Raw genomic sequence first — 17179 nt, 5'->3', positions numbered from 1 at the left:
GATCTGTCCTTTGTTCCCCACATTCAATCTGTCTCAAGATCATGTTACATGCATCTAAAAAACATATCCAAAATACGACAATACCTTACACAAGACACTGCTAAAACTCTAATCCACGCTCTCATTATCTCCCGCATTGATTATTGCAATAGTCTCCTAACTGGTCTTCCCAAAACGAGACTCTTACCACTACAATCCATTCTGAATGCAGCGGTGAGGCTTATCTTCCTCGCTAGACGTTCATCGTCTGCAGATCCACTCTGTCAGTCCCTCCATTGGTTACCTGTACTCTACCGCATTCAATATAAAATACTTTTACTCACACACAAGGCCATTAACCAAACTACACCAACGTACATCACTTCGCTTATCACAAAATATCTCCCAACCCGACCTCTTCGCTCTTCACAAGACCTGCGTCTCTCATCCACACTCATTACTCGCTCCCACTCACGACTGCAGGACTTTCATCGGGCTGCACCCACTCTGTGGAATGCCCTACCACGCACAATAAGACTCTCCTCTAGTCTCCAAACCTTCAAGCATTCCCTCAAAACTCACCTCTTTAGGCAAGCGTATCAAATTCCTGAACCGCCCACATAACTTTCATAAACCTTCCTATCAAATTACATCCACTCTGTACAGTCCACACATATCCTCACATGTCTTTTCATTCTATGCAATAGATAGCACCTTTCCTTGTGTACATATGCCTATTTCCCTATAGATTGTAAGCTTGCGAGCAGGGCCTTCCTACCTCTATGACTGTTATCACCCAGTTTGTTCTTGTTATTTCAAATTGTAAAGCGCAACGGAATTTGCTGCGCTATATAAGAAACTGTTAATAAATAAATAAAATAAATAAATAAATATATATATATATATATAGTCGACAAGAAGGTCCGGCACGGCCACTTAAAATGCAGATATAGCTGGGTGCCCTCACAAAAAGAACGTATGTACAGAGGGTAGGTGCGGCACTCCAAAAAAGCAGACATAAGACTTAATTAAGTCTTATGTCTGCTTTTTTGGAGTGCCGCACCTACCCTCTGTATATATATATATATATATATTTCCTTCCAAACATACACCACAGTCTGTGTCTCCCCAATGACTCCATGCTGCATTCCCAACTCGCCCACCCCATCCTAAAGCCCTGTATCCCCTCACCAATGCACTCTTACCCCGGGGAGAGACTCATCTGTGCTGCACTACCCAGTTACCAGACCCAAACACCACACAGCAGATACCGTGCGGCCCTCACGCCCCACCAGAAGTGGTTGGGGCAAGGCATGAGAATCCTGGCCAGTGGAGCTTCTATCATGTCCCATAACTGCCTGGAACAGAACTGGACCCAGAAGAGCAGGTGCACACTCATGCCACCCAGTCACTGTGTGTAAGAGGCTCCAATCACGCAGCCTACTGCTCACTGCTCTATTTGGACAATACGGCTCACATCCCTTCTGGGCACTAAGTGGCGTATCGTTGGGGCTGCTCTGATCCTTGGGGCCTGGTACAGGTGTCCCCTTTGAGCCCCCCTGTCACCGGCCCTGCCCCTGTCTCTGTTAACCTGGAGGAAGACCTTGCCTCTCTGACTGGATGGGGTACAGCAGGAAAGTACTTTTGGAAGAGAACTATCCTACATCAAGGTACCTCCACTCTGTACTCTTTGTACCCTCTCCATCCCACAAGCCACCAGGCTATAACATCAGGAATCAGACAGGGAACTAGGTCAGGAACAGAAGAGGTATTCCCACAGGAGGAAATACACACAATGATCTGCACTGAGAGCATGAAGTGGAAGGCCTATAGGGCCACAGCACTGGCGAATGTGATTATGAAACAAACATGGTGAATATACTACTGCAGTGCTTAAGAGCAGAGATCCAGGGTTGTAGCATTCCTGGGAGTGGGAAATGATACTGCCGTATCGGTTATATCAGAAATGGCTTTGCTGTTGTGACCCACATTTGTAAACATCACTCTCACTGTTATCTGTCTCATATGTATTGTACATGCACCCAATCTTGATTGGCAAGTCAATAAGCTAATATTGAATGTACTGGGTAAATTGTAATATATATGTCACATTTTTTATAATATTATGTTAATATTTTGAGATGTTTTTTCATGCAGACACTTAATGCTCTGTTTATATCAGTAAGCATGCAAGTAATGTTTGAGCTGCTAATCACTCTTTGTGCTGTTTATGTACAAGGTTATAAGCGTTGCAGTTTATTATTAGCGCTCTTAGCTCCAAATAGGGCTTTGCTTTTCTACTGTTAAATGAACCGTTTATGTATACCTGTCTCCCATTTTTTAACATATGTATAAGAATTGTAGATTTATGTAAACAATGTAGAATAAATATATATGACAAATAAATTTATCATGTAAGCGAAATGCTGTTCTGCCATATTCCCTCCTGTATCCCTTGGTACTCTTTCCTTATCATATTTAGATTATGATTTAATGAGTTCATTAGACAGATGTACCTTGTTCCAAGTTTGAATGGGTCAAAGCTTTGATGAATGGTTTAGCTTGAAAGTAGCTTTAGGGAAAGACTCTGTCTCTGAGGTGGCACCACCTTAATTAAGGAGACCAAGACAAAAAAGGACATATTGAACGCAAGAGGATTAATTTCTAAAGTCTCAAGTCTTAGGAAATATGACATATATAATGTAGCATTAATCTCCAATCAACCACAATCCTTAAATTTCCCTCTTTGGGTCTGGGGCTATAATAGACCAGGGGTTTTGGATCAGTTTCTCTGTGAATCTGTCAGTGCTCAAGAGAGGCCCTTGACACCATTCTGACTTAATACGAGATGCATCTGCAGCTACTTTGACAAAATTGACATAGTCTAGAGAGCAAAGCAATCACCCAGTGTAGCATTACAGAGCATTTACACTTGAGCTGTACAGCAGAGAGCAAATCTTGACCTTTAGAAGTTCCGAGATTATATTACTTTGCCTAAAGCCAGCAAGTTATTGTTAGGAATTTGTTGCTATTCAAAGCAGATTTCATGGGGTTACTTGTGGGTTTAGTTCAATACATCAATCATTTTTGGGCAGGCTTTTGTAAAGCCAGTGGCATTTCCAGTAGATATGAGTATTACGTTAACATTTTCAATCATACAAGTACTGCTTTGACAATATATAGTAAAAAAAAACATTGTGTCATTTACTTTTCTGTACCTGTTTATGCTCTTAAATGTAGGAAATATATATATATATATATATATATATATCAAATTATATATGTTGTGGCATATGTCCATGGCTTTATTTCTATATTTGACCAGAACAAAAAATAAGACAGAACTGTTTTTTATTTCTAAAAGCAGTGTTGTAAACATTAACACGTACACAGACACAATATTTAAGTAATAGAGATGCCTATAATAATATTGAACTATAAACTACTTAGAAACAAAATGAATAGGAATAGCTTGCAAAAACAATTTAGTTTGTAATATAATTTACAGATTAAAAATAAAGCCATCTATGAAGGTGCTAAAATGATCCAAAAATGCAGCTATTAACTGATTTATATAGAACCAGCTGTCCCCAGATATGCCTGTTTTATATTTCTCTTTGCTCCTGCCTCACTCTTTCCTCCTCTTTCTTAAACATCCTTACTCTTTTTCTCTTCCTCTTTATCTCCCTCTTACTCCATCTTTATATTTCCCATCTCTTTTTCCTTGCTACTGTACATTACTTTGTTTGTTTCTTTTTTGCCTTATGACACCCTTCCCCTCTTTTCTTCATTTTTTTTCTCTATTGCCCACTTTCTCTTTCTCTTACTACTGTCTCTTTTGACTAATTTCTTTCTTCCATATCCTCTATGTTGCTCTTTCCCCTCGTTCTCTCCTGCTCCTTTGTGTCTACATTTCTGAATCTTTCCAACCCTTGTTTCTTGCTCTTCTCCCTGCCCTCTCTCCTTTTCTGAACTTCAGTACCTTCTCCTTCTCTGCAGGCCTGTCTTTAGTTCCTCCATTTGCTCTTTTACTGACCAGACACTTTCTGTGGCATGTACTGTGTAAGTCACTGTTATTTGCTGTTACAGTATTATGTATTGTATGGGAAATAACAGAAATGTTGTCACACGGCGGACTGGTTGCCCTATTATCATATCTGGTGCTGCTGCTTCTGTGCATCTGCTTCACAAGATGTCTGAATGGGTGTGGTATTGAAAGTCGACCACACTTAGGTCAACAGTAACTAGGTCGAAAGGGATTCTAGGTTGACATGGTCTAGGTCGACAGGTCACTATTTTGGTGTCGTTTTCACCGTACAGTGACCAGGAACCCCAATTAGTGCACTGGATCCCCTCGTATGGCTCTCATCGCTCGCCATGCTTCGGGCAAGGTGCCTCACTCAGCGGTAGGTTACCATTCCCAATCGTAGTCCACATGGATTGTAAAGTATGAAAAAGTTCAAAAAAAGAAATAAAATGTGAAAAACTCATGTCGACCTTTTGATCTGTCAACCTAGAACATGTTGACCTAGAGACCCTGTCGACCTAGACACCCTGTCGACCTAGTTACTGTCGACCAATGGTGGTTGACCTGGACACTGTCGACCTAAGTCTTGTCGACCTAGAGACCGGATACCATTTGAATGTATCCTATGCTGTGCTGCTGCCAGTAGTTGTCTTATTCCTTCATTTGGAGCTGGCGATGCAGGGACATGAGTGCTGCCATATTTCCTGAGATCAGCTGATTGCTGCTCTGCTTATCCTAAACCTAATTGCCTGCACATGACTCCAGTGACCTATCAGCAACCAGGGCACCATATAGATGTATCTTCCTGTCCACTACTCATTGCCAGAACAACTTCTGCTATAATCTGCTTCATAGCTTCCTGTGTGCAGTTGTTTCAAAATTGGATCCAAAGTTCAGTTTGTTCCATCTGCCACTGTGTTACTCCTAGTGCTGTTCTCTGCTGCTGACCACTTTCATAGTTGCCAATGTGTTCCTGTGGGCTACCAGTACTATTAAGCATTATCCACTGTCGCCTGTATGTTCCTGTTGTGCTACCAGTATTACTAAGCATTATCCACTGTCTCCATTGTGCTGCTTTTATACTACAGGTGCTGGTCACTACTGAGCACTGTTAACATCTCCAGTGTGTTCCTGTTGTGCTTCAAGTACCAGCTAATATTACTGGGTGTCTCTCAGTCTGCAGTATGGTTGCTACCCAGTGTTGTAACTCCCAGAGACATTGAAGGCTCTGGCCGCCAGGCTACAACTGTCAGAGGGGCACCAAGAAAGACTGAGCGGGCTGCTGAAATAAGACAGATCTCTATCCATTCAATTCATAGTGATATGCTACAGTCACTGCTGACTGCTGTCCAAGTTCACAAACCACTTTTGCAGCTTCTTTCAGCTGAAAAGTCTTGGAATGTGTGATAACAGATCCAATTGTGTACTGTATGTATAGTGAGCTACAGTTCTTCTTTTGTGTCTTTTATGGTGAAAGAAAGGAGAGCAGAAGTTGTTTTAAGGAAATGCACTATTTATTATAATAAACTTTGGAGGGGGTATCAATGTTGGAAGAGAGATAAAATTGTGAGAGATATTGGGGCAGATGTATTAACCTGGAGACGGCATAAAGAAGTGAGAAACCAGTGATATGTGCAAGGTGATAAAGGAACCAGCCAATCAGCTCCAATATGTAAATTAACAGTTAGGATCTGATTGGCTAGTGCCTTTATCACCTTGGACATATCACTGGTTTATCACTTCCTTATGCGTTCTCCAGGTTAATATATTTGCCCCAATGCACCAACCAATCCACTCCTGTCATTTTTCAAACACAGCCTGTAAAATGTAAGGCAGGAGCATATTGGTTGATACTTTATCTCTCATAACTTTATCTCTGTCCGAGCTTTGATAAAAAACCTCTCAGGGCTCTATTTATTGTCATTTGCAGCCAGCACCCAAAAATAAAGATCCCTTATCACCACAATCATAGTAGCTGCAAATAGAGAATCTTTACTTTCCCAGATGTATCATTGGTAAGCCAATGGGAAGTCAACATATGTGCAAGTTGGAGCCACTGGGGGGTACCACCTTCTATTTCACCTCCAGGCGCCTAGTAGGTGGATTGTGGGGGGAAAAGTCTGTTCAAAAAGGCTTGATGATGTGATAATGTTTGTGTAAGTTATCATAAATTAATATGTACTGTACACACCCAGTGTGTGATATCTGGAATGTGAATAGTTGATGGTACAGTATTCTAAGATACTTGTGTAAAATACATTTTGCAGGCAGTAGTTTGTCTGAATTGCTATAAAGTTATTTAACATATTAATTTGATCCTCAGTAATTTGTTACTTCTTATCTCTGCTTATTATTATTATTATTAAATATTCTTATGAATATGTTGCAACAGTATGTATATAGTAGACTGTTGATATGTGTTAAGCTAGGCACACACTATATATTTATTGAACTGATTTGCTAATAATTGGGTAATTTGCCTGTTTTTTGGTGTACTGTATAGGCATGAGTGTTTTGGCCAAACTCAGATGAAACTGTCCAAACTGGCCAGAAATGCTCTGCTTCAATTATCGAATTGGTCAGACTTGACAGTAGACACAGTATCAGCCAAAAGGTCTCTACATCATGCAGTGTGTGGGCATTCCTGATAATCTGGCCATATTTCCTATCAGTGGGAGATTTTACCTATGGGCTTCAGGACTGCACCTCCCCAGGTAAAATCCGCCACTCCTCTGAGTGTCAGTGAAGCCAGATGCAGTCCGCGACTGCACTGCCTTCACTGTGACTGGCAGTGACTTCCTATTGAAAGACCTACCTGTCAGTCACAGACACACAAGGCAGTCCCATTGTAAATTGTTTCCTCGCTCTGGGACTGCCAGACCAGGCTGCAATTAGCATAGAGCTGGCTTCCTTTAGGAAGTCACTTCCCGCCTTTCACGCAGCCCAATCTAGCATCTATGAGCAGCAGCTGATGCTATCCATAGAAGCCAGGGGATTGTGCATGTGTAGTCGCACCACAATGTCTGCGCATGCGCCAGTCCTGCCACCTGCCAGATCCATTTCGCAGATCCCGGGACCTGGGGCTTAAAGTAAGTAGGAGCCGCTGCTGTTTCCTATTATATTTTGTGACTACAGTATTTGCTGGCGTATAAGACTACTTTTTTGCCCTGAAAAACATGCCTCCAAGTGGGGGGGGTCGTCTTATATGCCGGGTGCACTTCAGTTGGGATAGACAGAGCTGCCATAGTGGCCTTCCGATACTCGCCCGGTGCCCATAGTGGCCTCCCGATGCCCGCCCACCTCATTCTACTCACCATCCAGTATCGCGCGATATCCAGTGCGGCCGCGGCGGGTCACTAGTGCCAATTACAGGGAGATGCAGGGACTGGCCGGAGGTGCTGCAGTCGCGTTGTGGCCGTACAATGGTGACAATGACAGGTACTGTAATGGCACTAATACTAATACTAATGGCACTCATGTGAAACCGGTAACACTAAATGCACACAGGGGTATACTTTTATACATTTTACAACTTTCTCCTCGCCCCCTCCCCCCTTCTTATGCATACCTTGATAAATACTCCCTATCCAAATCTCTTATCAGGTCATAATATACAGTATGTCACAAATCTGATGTTCTTTTACGTTTTATTTGGTGTGTGGAAGGGGGTAGTCTTATACGGCGAGTATATAACAAACTCTATATTTTGAGTGGAAATGTTGGGGGTCGTCTTATACGCCCAGTCGTCTTATACGCCGGCAAATACGGTATGTCATCCTTCTTGTGGGTTGACAAACCCAAATTTACTAGAAAGTCTTTAGGTTTTAACAAAAAATCGCTTAGTATATAGCGCCAATATCTGGACCTTCCACTGGCAGAAAAATCATACAGATTGTCAGCATGAAGAAAAAATCTCATGGTGTTTACCTACCTTTATGCTGTGAGCAGAGTAGCCTCCTTCATTCACACAGCCAGTTTCTATTCTGCTAACACAATGAGCTTGGCATCGCACTGCAATCCCACCTGCAATTACTGTTTCAGGAATTGGGGATTGGGTGAGATGAGTGCTTCACATTTCCTGAATAAGAGTAAACTGTGATTTACCCCTGAGACAGCAATGGCCTTGGATAGAGTTTCCTTTACTTCACATTTAATGATACATCACAGAGCAGATGTTATAGAATATTATAGCTACAATCCTATAAAATGACAGAAAAATGTGTAAAAGCCCCCACACATTAGCAATCACAAAAAAATATCTGCAGACTGAGATTTTTTTCCCATATTTACAGATTCCCCAATCCACCAATCTGCACCCATGCATTACAGATATTTTTCCAGTCATTTGCAGATCATTTTTAGCAAATACAGATCTGCCAATCTTGAAAGGCTCATCAGTTTAATAGAAACGGACTGCAAATCTGCTGATTGTTAGCATACATTAGCTACAGTATCTACAGCCCCAACTGATAAGTGAAATCCAGAGTCTGATTTAGCAATCCCAGTCAATTTTTGGTTTGAATCCGTAATCTGTGAATCCCTTACGATGCAGATTATTTTGCACAATCATCTGCAAATTGGCAAATTGATTGCTGATGTATGGGGGCCTTAACAATGATCAAGATAATTGATACTAACTGATCAGCCGGTGAAATACTTTAAAAATACTGCTGCGTTCATAGTGTACACACCAGCTTGATGTGCATGGATGCTTACTGCTTGAAACATGTTTTTGAAAATTATTCAAAGTTTACTTTGTAAAAATCTCAGATGTATAGGACAAAGGAAAATAATCTTACTGTTATTAAAGGTATATATACTTGTTGTGTGATTTGTTCCATTTTTGTACAGCTGAAGGGTTTAGTAAATAAGGCATAGCCCCTGTAGATGTGATTCACTATGCGTTATGTACAATTCACCTACCTACTGTAGAAACAGCATAGACCTTCTGCAATAAAACATACTTTTTTTTAATGAAATCATATTTTATCAAAGGAAATGCATTTGATTTATTTTAAATAACCTTCATATCCCAAAATAATCCTTAAACAGTTCTGCAACATTTATATATCAACTACTCCGCTTTATTTCATATTGTTATCTGAAGAGTATTGTTTTGTAGCTATGTTAATAATACATCTTCCTTGATCTTACTTTTCCATGTTCTGCATTAGCTCTTTATTTCTAGGTGGAATTGGCTTTTAAGAATTCCTCATTTGCAATGTATTCAGGCTCAAATTGTTGTACTCAGTAGTGCCATTGTGACATTATGCCAAGTAAAATGCTTTATCATGTGTTGTAGGACAAGATGAAATGTTCACAGAGGAGCCATGGGATTCCACTGGAGAAAAGCATTCATATTCATAAACTATGTTATTATACTTGAAAAGGAAAAGGGATAGGAAAACTCATGTTTTTCTTCAAATTAGACATTTTAAAAAAGCCTGGGTCGCTGTCATACATTTGTTTTCATTCCTTTTGCTACAGATGAAACACTTAACTATTTGTACAATGCTATCTGTGAAACATTCAGGTAATTTTTTAAACTACATACATATCTTAATCTCATTAAAACTTGTGGGGGTTTTTAGGGATGTGCGTCAGACCATTTTTGCTGTATTTGGATTTGACTTGATTTGTCGTCTGGTTTTGGATTTGGATTTGCCAAATGGCCGTGACTGGTTTTGGATTTGGATGTGCATTTATTTTTAAACAATTGGTAAATAAAGCAAAAATCACATAATTTGGGCCTTTTTTGTTCCTAGAGTATTATTAACCTCAATAACATTTATTTATAGTAATTTCCAGTAAATTTTGACTACCTCACAGCTCACAATATTGTTTTCACCAATATTGGCCAAAGGCTGCAGTGAGCTGGTTGGTTACTAAGCGACTGAGCAGCGGAACAAACACACGGCAATTTATAGCACATCTATGAAACATTGCCACAGTGTACTTGGGTACAGTGCACAAAACAATACAAATAATAGATCTATTTTTTATTTTTTTAACTTGCAGCTCGGTTCAAACTGTGTCACAGGGCTTTGAACAATGGGCACTAGGGTGAATCAAGCCAAACATACTGTATACATGTTTTATTTCTGTTTTTGAACTTGCAGGTCAGTTCAAACTGCGTGGAGTCACAGAGCTTATATATGCATGTGCACTAAGGTAAAGCGCACCAAACAGTAAAATTTATAGCAGAGTACAGCACATCATAAAGCAGCATGTCCCTACAGATAGTCACTATACAGAGCACAGCCACCTGTGTGTCTAGGCACAGCACAGCCAATACAACAAAGTACAGCGCAGTATGCAGCAGCATTCCCCCATACACAGTCACTTTATAGAGCACAACCACTTGTGAGTCTGGACATAGCAGAGCCATTACAACATAGTACAGTGCAGCATACAGCAGCGTGTAGCATGGCCCCACAGTTACTTTAGAGAGCACAGCCACTTGTGAGTATGTAGTCTCAGCACAGCCAGTACAGCAGAGTAAAGCGCAGCATGCGATACAATGAAATGGCACCAAATCCCAATCGTGGCACCTTATATAGTGTCCAATTCCCACGAGAATCCGATGCTAGGAAGATGATGTTCAGCCTCGAAGTGGGATCTGAGTCTGGCTGTAACACCAGAGCCGTGGATTGGGTAGACTCGGATCCCTGTAGTTCAGAGCGGTCTGGATTTCTTGAATCCAGACTACTCATATCTAGTTTTTTTATGAACATAGTGTTCATAACACATTTCATCCATGAACCTCTTCAAAGTTTTTTTTGTGAACACATGATAGTGAGCAGCTGTATATTAGTTGTATTAGAATGCAGCCCCACTGACCTTGCTATCTTGTTACATTTACTTGTGCAGTATAACAAATGAAAGGAATAAACTGAGTTTGACACTAGTCACTTCCCATTTCAATTCCATAGTTGTTTCACATCATTACTCTATGCTGGTAGAAGTCCATGTTTCTTTCATTATAAAAATATTAGTCTGTGGTCCCTATTTTCCTTATCCCCATCTGCACATCTTGAAACTCCATCCTCTAACATATAACTCATCAGATGTGGACATGCTGCTGTCTCACACATGATGATCAAACTCGTATTGATAAACTCCACACTACTGTGGAAATTCTAATGATCTGTTTAGCTACTGGTTTTACTAACACACATTAAAACAGGGGATGCATAAGGAAGGAAAATTATAATCAAAAGGTGCTTCTACTCTCCTCAAACACGGAAAAATATATTAAAATAAGTGATTATTTGTAGCACGATTCAGAACAGTCAAAAGTACTAGCAGAGATGCTACTATACAATGAATCAATTGTTTTATTTCACAATAAATTATTTGTTTTGTTTTGTTGAAGATATTTCTAGAGTATGGCAATAACTACAGGTTGAGTATTGTGTTAGAAGCTATGGACAATTAAGATTGAGATACTCCAATCAACAGATGAAATGTTGAAGGTTATTACTGCAGAGACCTAGGGCTACATGTAATAACATCCGAGTTGCCGGAGGTGCAGGACTTTGTGCGAGTCTGCCCATTTTTTTAATGCAGCAATCATTTACAAAGCAAAATCAGATTGGTGTTGCCTTCCAAATGATTGCTGCTTTAAAAAATTAGGCTGACTCGCACAAAGTCTCGCACCTCCAGCAATACAGAGGCTATTACACTTAGCCCCAGAAGTTAATAACAAAGAATGGGATAATAAAGATAGCAACATACTGTAAGGTTAGTAGATGAAAATGACCATCTATTTAACATAAGATATGGGACTATTACAAATGACACGTGAGATGCATTACAGAAGCTTCATGAAAGATCCACTTTAACAATAAGATGTTTCTACTGAAGAATTTATACCAAGTGAGATTTGACAAAGAACAGGAAATGCGGGAGCATATTAATAGAGTGCCAGAGACAGGCACACTTTTGTGCAGTATAAAAAATACAGTGCACAAAGTACCTCACTGGAAACAAACTTGTAGGGGAGTTAACATTAGACTTTTTAAAACATACAGTATTCAGTGCTCCACTGATAGCAAATTGTACATGGAATATGAACAACTCAATAGTAGGATACTTAAGTACAAATGTCTCTGTTCAGTCCTTATATCCAATCTGATGTATGTAGCTTTGTCCTCTATCAGCTTTTATCCACTTAACTAACAAAATATTTTTTTCTAAAAAAAGTTCAGAAATTGTAAGTGTATTAGGTTAAAAAATATTTATTTAAACTTATCCAAAATTATTTTATAAAAATAAATAAAAAAGAAGACATATATATATATATATATATATATATTAAATACAAATCCCCAAGAGAGGGGAAGGACAAAAGAAACCAGGTATACTTTGTGGTGCACTCTACCCAACTGACAATTTTTAAATAAGATTTCACAGAAATGTATATCCTCAGTAATATTAGTAAGTATTGGTTTAAATGCCCATAACCAAAATGGTTGCCTGAAATTATTTTTCTAATGGGACTAAATATGTCCTTTATTAATAGAGCGAAATATTAAAATCAAAGAAAAAGAAAAAATATTTGTGTGATAGAAAAAGAAAAATGTGAATAAAGATTTAAAAACAAAGCTGATGTGTTTTTCCCTGTGTGTACTTTCTTATATTTGTTTCAAATGTGCATGACCATTCATGTATTTGTACAGCACTATATCAGTGCAAAATTTATTCAAAATGTATAATATCCATATTCCATGGAGCTTGTACCATATATTATAGAGGGAAATATATTTCCCTGCTATTGAGTCACAGACTTATTTCAGATATTGCAACAATGAGACTCTAGTCTCCTAATGTATACCAGAAGTGTAGTGAGATATTTCTCAATGTAACAAATTAGAGTGAATGAAACACTGTTGCTCAAGTATGTGACTCATACGCTGAGTCCTGAGATACTGCACGGTACAGAAGCCTTGCAGTGTAATATCTACCATCCACATATAGAGAGAGCTAATAGGGGATATATCTTAGAGTAGTAACATATATAGAGTTATGTACAGATGTATAAATTAATCTTCCATTAATAAGGTTAATTAACAGTATTATATTTCCTTTTTATACTGTGTTGTGTCTATTCAGTGATTCACGATAGTATTTACAGCCCAGTGGTCATATTTATGACATGCTGCAGTAAGATACAGTATTCAACAAGTACATGGAGAGAATAAATTGAGATCCCCTATATACTATTATTGGTTAATAACAGACTGTCTTGCTGCACTGTATTAAATTGGAATCACAGTAATACTTTATATCTGCTATTCATGCTGATGGTGCATCATTCTTAGTACAAGCAGAAACTGAGTAGATATACAGGAATAATTATATCTTCTGTATGATATTAATACACAGTAGTTAGCTGTCTACCTTGCTGCATTAAATTGTATCAATTTGATGACACTTGGTAGCGCTTAATACCCGCTGTCCATGATTATGTGTGAAAGCAACTTTTAAATGGTATTATTCATATTCATCTATATACATGCAGATGTGTATATGAAGTACTTGGCTATTCACATGACCATATTAAATTATGTCACTTTTGATAACATGCGGAAGTGCTTTATAACCGCTGTTCGTGCTTGTAGGTGACAGCATTAACCATATTGAGTTGTATATATGCAGGTGTATTACACATTGCATGAATCCATTGAGACAGTAACCTAGTATGTGATCAAATGCAATGAGTCCGTGTATATATATGAACTTCACTGTAAGTTAAATATTGAGCTATAGTGCCCTGAGGAAGCTCAATAGGAATGAAATGCGCATAGGATCATGCTATGTGTTCCCTAACTATTATGGATAATTAAACATTTCAGAATGTTGCACTGCACACTCTGAAATGTATACTACTATTGGGAGCTATTGTACTTATTTATAAAGAGAAAGTCTGCACGGCTGCCTGTTATTATCTAGCAGAACGCCATCTCAGTGTTGTGGATTACGCTGTCATTCAGACACAACACGAGGGAGAGCAGGGGATTTATTTAACTTACAGTGAAGTTCATATATACACACGGACTCATTGTATTTGATCACATACTAGGTTACTGTCTCAATGGATTCATGCAATGTGTAATACACCTGCATATATACAACTCAATATGGTTAATGCTGTCACCTACAAGCACGAACAGTGGTTATAAAGCGCTTCCGCATGTTATCAAAAGTGACATAATTTAATATGGTCATGTGAATAGCCAAGTACTTCATATACACATCTGCATGTATATAGTTGAATATGAATAATACCATTTAAAAGTTGCTTTCACACATAATCACGGACAGCGGGTATTAAGTGCTACCAAGTGTCATCAAATTGATACAATTTAATGCAGCAAGGTAGACAGCTAACTACTGTGTATTAATATCATACAGAAGATATAATTATTCCTGTATATCTACTCAGTATCTGCTTGTACTAAGAATGATGCACCATCAGCATGAATAGCAGATATAAAGTATTACTGTGATTCCAATTTAATACCGTGCAGCAAGACAGTCTGTTATTAACCAATAATAGTATATAGGGGATATCAATTTATTCTCTCCATGTACTTGTTGAATATCTTACTGCAGCATGTCATAAATATGACCACTGGGCTGTAAATACTATCGTGAATCACTGAATAGACACAACACAGTATAAAAAGGAAATATAATACTGTTAATTAACCTTATTAATGGAAGATTAATTTATACTTCTGTACATAACTCTATATATGTTACTACTCTAAGATATATCCCCTATTAGCTCTCTCTATATGGGTTCCGGTATGAATGGTCGACCATGTTATGGTCGACAGTCATTAGGTCGACCACTATTGGTCGACATTGACATGTTCGACATGGACACATGGTCGACACATGAAAATGGTCGACACATGAAAGGTCGACACATGAAAAGGTCGACATGAGTTTTTTTACTTTTTTTTGGTGTCGTTTTTTGCGTAAAGTGACTGGGAACCCCAATTAGTGCACCGCGTCCCCTCGCATGGCTCGCTTCGCTCGCCATGCGAGGGCATGGTGCCTTCGCTCCGCTGCCGCTTCGCTCGGCACAGATTACCGTTCCAATCGTAGTCCATGTGGATCGGAAAGTATGGAAAAGTTCCCCAAAAGAAAAAAAAAGAAAAAAAACTCATGTCGACCTTCTCATGTGTCGACCTTTCATGTGTCGACCATTTTCACGCGTCGACCATGTGTCCATGTCGACCATGTCCATGTCGACCAATAGTGGTCGACCTAATGACTGTCGACCATAACATGGTCGACCATGTGAACGGATACCCTCTATATGTGGATGGTAGATATTACACTGCAAGGCTTCTGTACCGTGCAGTATCTCAGGACTCAGTGTATGAGCAGTGGCGGATCTTGCCACGGGCAAGCAGGACTTTTGCCCGGGGCGCCGCCTTCCGGAGGGCGCTGGCGCCATCCGGAGGGCGCCGCACCGTGGCAAGATCCGCCACTGCTGCCCGCTGTGTCCCTGTCCGCCTCCGCTGCCGTCCCCGTCCGCCTCCTGAAGGGAACTAGACGCTATGCGTCTAGTTTCCCTTCCTGGAGAGTAACTTTGCTGAGCGGTGCGCGATGACATCATCGCGCACCGCACAGCAAAGGTCCTCTCTACGAAGGGAACTAGACTCATAGCGTCTAGTTTCTCTTCGTGGAGAGGACCTTTTGCTGTGCGGTGCGCAATGACGTCATCGTTCACCGCTCAGCATTCAAGCGGCGCTTTTAATGTACAGGGGGCGTAATTGACCACGCCCCCTGTATTAAGCCACACCCCATTTCCTGCCCGGGGCGCAGAGCGCCCTTGAACCGGCCCTGTGTATGAGTCACATACTTGAGCAACAGTGTTTCATTCACTCTAACTTGCTACTTTGAGAAATATCTCACTACACTTCTGGTATACATTAGGAGACTAGAGTCTCATTGTTGCAATATCTGAAATAAGTCTGTGACTCAATAGCAGGGAAATATATTTCCCTCTATAATATATGGTACAAGCTCCATGGAATATGGATATTATACATTTTGAATAGATTTTGCACTGATATAGTGCTGTACAAATAAATGAATGGTCATACACATTTGAAACAAATATAAGAAAGTACACACAGGGAAAAACACATCAGCTTTGTTTTTAAATCTTTATTCACATTTTTCTTTTTCTATCACACAAATATTTTTTCTTTTTCTTTGATTTTAATATTTCGCTCTATTAATAAAGGACATATTTAGTCCCATTAGAAAAATAATTTCAGGCAACCATTTTGGTTATGGGCATTTAAACCAATACTTACTAATATTACTGAGGATATACATTTCTGTGAAATCTTATTTAAAAATTGTCAGTTGGGTAGAGTGCACCGCAAAGTATACCTGGTTTCTTTTGTCCTTACCCTCTCTTGGGGATTTGTATTTTATAGCCTCACTCAAACCAGGTGGTAGCACCTTTTGGAGCCTTTAAAAAAAAAATTGTTTTTTTTGTTTACCACATACATTTGTAAACTCCCAAAATTAGGGTTTGATTGGATATAGTAAAAGGCATCCCAACTTTGTAATGAAAACTGTTATCAATTTATCTTGGTGCGGGTTGCCCCCCAGTATCTGGCAGGATTGTTATGCCTGACCAGCACTGGAACTTTTGGATATATATATATATTGTTTAATACCACTTTCAAACAGAAAAATCTTGAAATCCTGGGTTTTTCATGGTTTTCTGAAACCGTGAAAACCCCGGGTTCCAGGTCCTAACCCCCTTTCACACAGCACATTTAACCCGGATTATTCCCGGGCCGACCCCTTTCTGACAGAACCCATGTCAGCCCTGCAATAGACTTGTGTGTCATAAGAAATGGACTGTTTTTATGGCACACAGAGATGAGGCAATGAAAAGTGGGTGGTGACTGCTCACTACATTGCATTAACCATAGACGACGAGTTACTACTGAGTAGCCCTCAGTTCCTGAGTTCTTGCTATTTTTTGCTGTTTCGCACAGAAAATGAGAGCCTGATGCTGCTGCTTGCACTGTGCTACTTGGCACAGTCTTATGTAAAGAGGAGAAGGGAGCAATTTCTGGTGGAGAGGGCTAATACTCAATGCCGGTAATTGCGCAGGAGGAGAGCCCTGAT

The sequence above is a fragment of the Pseudophryne corroboree genome, chromosome 6, assembly GCF_028390025.1.
Source record: "Pseudophryne corroboree isolate aPseCor3 chromosome 6, aPseCor3.hap2, whole genome shotgun sequence".
NCBI classification, from domain to species: domain Eukaryota; kingdom Metazoa; phylum Chordata; class Amphibia; order Anura; family Myobatrachidae; genus Pseudophryne; species Pseudophryne corroboree.
This window is presented reverse-complemented; position numbering follows the sequence as displayed.